The following is a 5,907-nucleotide window of genomic DNA, read 5'->3' on the forward strand; positions in this document are numbered from 1 at the left end:
GCTAGAGACTTAATTACAGAAATAAATCACTTACAGACAGTAGCAACTCATGAGAGTTTTGTCGAGGGCATCTTGATTGAATAACTGGAATAGTTCTTCAAACTCAATGTTTAGCTCCTCGTTTCCCTGGAAGTAATGCTCATCTTTAATTCTCACTATAAGGAAGATCTTTGACTCCCTACATGCTTGCATGTACCAGTCATGCAATTTTCGTATTTGAGTTTGTAGAAGTGGGATCTGGTCAGATCTGACGAGAGGCTGCCCGTATGTGTATTTGTATGTGAGTTCACCTGTGGGGAAGTAACTTTCGTACTGAACGGATGCTCCAAGCTCTTTAGCCGTCCATTTGATCAATTCTGCCATCTCCGGATCATCATAGGAGTGCACGACCAAGGGGGGTAATGATTGGTTTTCCTGTTCTCCGAGCTGGGTAATTGTTTTCCCTTTTAATGGTCTACTTCCATACTTTCTCTCAAAATCAGCTCTAGAGGACTGTCCAAGAGAGCGGTCATAATCTGTTGCCAACTCAACTGGCTTTGCTCTCGTCTTGGCAAAGTGCCTCACTGTATGCGGTGGTATATACAGCTTTGGCGGGGGCTTCTTCGGTGCAAAATGCACCTTCACCTCGGCCCTTGATTGAGCGGAGAGTTCCTCATAAGTCTTCTCGTATGGTAACTTCTCAGGAGACTTCTTCGCAGCTGAGGATCTCTTCGGAGTTGTAGTACTTGCCGCGGTACTCTTTCTCTTTTGCCGAGTCTGCTTAGGCGGCAGAGTCGGCGGAGTCTCCTGATGCGGAGGAGGTGGCGGAGTCTGCTCACGCGGAGGAGACTGCGGAGGCAGCGGAGACGGCGGAGGTGGCGGAGAATGAGCTGGAGGTGGCCTTGGCTTCGAACCTGGAAGCACAATGTATTCCTTTCGCCATAGAATGGTGGTTCTAATGGCTTCTCCCAGTTCAGTCAGTTCCCTATCTTCACCTGCAGGTTGGTCAAGCTTCACCAGCTCAAATCCTGCCATCACTTCATCCACCCCGGCAATAGCATAGCCATCTGGAACCGGACGGCAATGGTAAGTTGTTGTAGGTAAGACATAGCCGACCACCGGCTTCATGGTTATGTTCACAACTTTGACATGCAGCTCACAAGGATGGCTCTCTGTCATATCATCCACGGGGTAGCAAGGAGCCAACATCACCTGACCATCATCATTAGTCTCGAGCTGCGTGGAAGCCACGCTGCTTTTCCGGTGCTGAGATTGCTGCAGGTCGATAGCATCGAATGCAGGATCTTCATGCTGCCCCTGAGATCGCTGGTGAAGTACTTCATTAATTTGGGCCTGATGTGACCTCACTTGTTGCTGCGTCTGCCTCAAAGATTCTTCTAAGTACGCGAACCGGGCTGCTTCCCTTGCCTTTCTCCTCTCATGACTTTTATCAGGAAATCTCTTCTTTTTCTCGGGAAACCCATACTTCCACGGAAGGGAGCCTGTCGTGCCTCGTGTTCATCCGCCGTGTTCTTTATTCCCAAGGGCGCGTGTCAGCTCGTCATTCTCTCTTTCGGGATGGAACTTCCCCTCCCACGCCTCCTTATGTGCAGTTATAAGGGCTTCACCAGGTATTTTGAGATGTTCTTTTGCTACAATACACTTCCCTGTTTCTGGGTCCAACTTTCCCCCAACCCCGTAGAACCACTCCTTCGCCCGTTCGGTCCAATCCACTGTCTCTATATCGATCCCTTTGTTGATCAGTTCTGCCTCAACTTTCTCCCACTTAGGCCTGTTAGACTTGTAGCCACCTGGACCCGTAATATGCTGATATTTCTTCAACGCAGCATTTGCCTTATTTGTTTCTGACCTTTTCTTAGCTTCATCTGAAAGCTTGAACTTCACGAATTCGGCCCAGTGATCTTTTATCTTCTCATTCGCTCCAGTGAACTCCGGAGTCTTCTTTTTCTGGACATAGTTATGGTACAATCTTTTCTTGTGGTTCTTGAATTGTTCGACCATCTTCTTAAGAGCCCAGGCCTTGACTTTCCCCTCTATCTTTTTGTCTTCGGGATCCTCCTCTGGAGGTAGGGTGAAATGTGCCATGAGTTCACTCCAAAGGTGATCTTTGGCTATATTATCGACATAACTAACTCCTTTAGCTCCTTCAGCCTTTGGCTTGTGCCATTCTCGAACGGTGATCGGGATGCTGTCCCTAACAACAACTCCGCATTGACTTACAAATAATCTTGCCATCTTCAAGGGAGCAGTCGGTCGGCCATCATCAGCGACTTCGACGATGTCGAACCTAGCATTATCGCACAACTTTTTGGCTGGGCCTCGCTTCGACTTTACAGAAGATTGGCTCGATCCAGAGGGCTAAAAAAGAAAGAATTCATCGTCGATATATATATACAAATCAGTTAATGCATTTAGTCAGCAGTGACTTAATTTATATACCTCGGTGGACTTTGAAATAACTAAGGTTCCAGAGCCGTCATCTTCTCCCTCACCGGAGCTATCATCTTCTCCCTCACCGGAGCCATCTCTTCGCTCGAGATCCTCTGCTCCCTCATCGGAGTCATTCAGATATGTTGCGGTGACATCAGCATCTCCACCGGCTATGAGGTTCGCCATCAATTCTTCTTGTACTTCGTCTCTGTCACCGTCCATAGTTTCTGCAAAGACTTGCAAGTTATAGGAACCATCATATAATCACATATGGCTACATATATAGCTATTAATTAATGATAATGCTCAAAACAGAGATTGCAGTTACATATATAGCTATTAATTAAGGATAATGCTCAAAATAGAGATTGCAGTTACATATATAACTCGGGTCCATTTTTTATTTAACCCTAATACATCACAAGACTCCCATGCATGAACCTCTCAACGTCGACCGGGTGCTGAGCCGCGGGCGGTGGACAACCAAAGAGAAGGAATCCTCACAGGATCATAGCTCACGTGAGATCCCTGAAGAATGTATATATAGGTGTATATATAGGATAACATTATTGAGAAGAATGTATAAATATGATCGTAATAAAATTTTATTCCCGCCCATTATTTCCCGCCCTTTTCCTCCCGCGTGGCGTCGTGGCGGGAATCTTTCCCGTGCGAACGGCGTCGTGGCGGGAGTAAAGAAAAGAAATAGAAAAAGAAATAGAAAATAAATAGAAAAGAAAATATAAGAAATAGAAAAGAAATAGAAATAGGAAAATAGAAAAGAAAATATAAAAAGAAATATAAAAAGAAATAGAAAAAGAAATAGAAAAAGAAATAGAAAAGAAATAGAAAAGAAATAGAAAAGAAACAGAAAAAGAAACAGAAAATAAATAGAAAAAGAAATAGAAAAGAAATAGAAAAGAGATAGAAAAATAAATAGAAAAAGAAATAGAAAATAAATAGAAAAAGAAAAAGAAATAGAAAAAGAAATAGAAAAGAAAAAGAAACAGAAAAGAAAAAGAAAAAGGTTGGCGCGAAACCCTTTAGTACCAGTTCAAATTTGGCGCGAAATAGAAAAAGAAACAAATTAAAATTTAAAATATATTTAAAAAGTAAAAAATAATTAAAAATTTATTGTTTATTTATTTATTCAATATTATTTTTACATCTTTACTTTTGTTTATTAAAATAATCATGTGACATTCAAACAATAAAGAAGTGTGATATCGTAACCAATATGTTAATAGGATTGATATGATACTACTATCAATAACATGCGCGCGAAGCACTTGGAAGTGAGATGGGAAGGAACTCGGAAGTTAAGCGTGCTCGTGCTGAAGTAGTGGGAGGATGGGTGACCGAGCGAGAAGTTTGACCACGAGTAAGTAATTTGACTAGAGATAAGTGTAGTTAGAGACTAAACTTGTGAAATAACTAAAATATTAGAAATTCTGAAAAAATAGATAAAAAAAGGGAGTGGAAAATAATTCGAAAAAATAGATAAAAAGAGGGAGCGAAAAAATAGATAAAAAAATTTGATATAAAAAAAGGCACCGGTACCCTTTAGTACCGGTTCGTGTTACGAACCGGTACCAAAGGTCTCCAGCCGCGCGGGCTCCTCCGTGCCCACGTGGAGACACCTTTAGTACCGGTTCGTAAGGAACCGGTACCAAGGGGGGGAGGCTTTAGTCCCGAATCTTTAGTACTAAAAGCTCTCTGGAACCGGTACTAAAGGAGGATTTTTCTACTAGTGTAAGGTGGTACTAAAATTATTTGTGATCGATGCACGTATGTAGTGTAACCAGAGGAGGTGGCAATAACGCGCCAATCTGTTTGAAAATACACATCAGGAGATACTAACAAACTCACCTATGTTGCTTCTGAGTTTTGGTGTTTGTTGGAGATGTTAGAGTTATATTTATGATGGCATTTTGGCCTCCTGCATATTGGCCTTTGGCCTCACACCTATACATGTATATATCAGGGGCATTTGCCTCCTTGAAATACTAAGTCGCATATTTCCTCACATAGTATCGAAGCCAGTTTTTTGGATCAATTTTCTCCACTGGCGTGATGCAAATCGCGCCTCCTCAGCTGCCGATCGATATCCAATCCGACATATCGATTTATGTACCCGTATCGAGTCTCCTCCGCCCTGGATCGATTTCTCCCACTAGAGCGATTTTTCTGCTCGATCGATTTTTTTCCGTCATCCTGTATGATTCCTCGTCTGTTATGTGCTGCGTCTACGATTTCCTCCCCTGGTGCCACCTTCCTGCCTGCACGGCCTGATCCTAAGGTTTCAGGTCAAAATTTGCATTACAAATGACAATATGAACTATAAGTGGGACTTTTGTGATATCCCACTTGACATCCTAATCGGTCCCGATGCATCTCTCACCTGCGCAGGCCAGCGTCAGCCGCTCATCTCCTGTACGGGTGGGACATTGCTGCATCCCCGCACGGACCAAAACAAACAGCTGTCTGTTTAGATCAGACCGCTAGAGAAGTCCAAAAAAAAAAAAAACAAAAAAGTGTGTGACCGCTTGTCCTATCCCAGAGCGCTCCACGATAAACACCTCGCGTGCCTTTGTTAACCGAAGCTTTCGCTCGTCGCTTCCCCCCTTCTTCCGCGCTGTGGTTGGATGGAGCTGAGCAAGACAACAGCTGCTCTAACCGAGCTGAGCAAGACCGCAGGTGCTCTCCCCTGTATACACAACACATGGGCAATATTTGAAGGTGGTGTCCCGCACGTCATTGTCATAGTGTGTCTCTTTTTGGTACGTGTGTTTTTCTTCGGGCCATGCACGTGCGTCCACCGCAAAAGCGGCTCCTGCCATCGTGCGTTCTTCCGTTCGTTGTTCAAACGCGGTTGTTGCATTTGCGTTGATTCTGCATGTGGGCCATCTGCTGCTCGGGTCCTACATGTCATCCTCCATGTGGATGAGGGCCTTTGTGCTATGCTGTTTCCAGTGGTTCCAGCTACAGGACCGTATGTGCTTACCGGTTTGTTGGTTCTGTGTTAGCCTTTTGACCCATCGCTCTCCACTGGTGGACCTAGCTATTTCGTAGGCCTGTTTGTCATTCTCCTTTGGGCTTGAAATGGATATCTCTCTGTGCAATTTCTATTTCACCATCGACCTCATTCTATCTTCCAGCGACGTCACACTTCCTAGACGCACGATCGCTATCGAACGGCTCGCTCGCGCGGACACCTCGACCGGAAGACATGGCGCTAGTTACCACGAAGCAGTCCCACGCAGAAGCACATGGCAGGCTGGAGGACGGTAGTTTCCCATTTCCCCACATGCAAAATCTAAATCCCTCCTCCCCGATTATGATAAAATTAAAGGAAACGTATTGGAAAAGGTTGGACACACGTGAATAACTAGAAGATACCCCGCGCGTTGCGGCGGAGAAACAAATAATTATCCACATGAAATGTTGATAGCTCATATGAAAATAGCATAGCATATC

This window comes from Lolium rigidum, chromosome 4 (genome assembly GCF_022539505.1).
Source record: "Lolium rigidum isolate FL_2022 chromosome 4, APGP_CSIRO_Lrig_0.1, whole genome shotgun sequence".
In the NCBI taxonomy this organism is placed as follows: Eukaryota; Viridiplantae; Streptophyta; class Magnoliopsida; order Poales; family Poaceae; genus Lolium; species Lolium rigidum.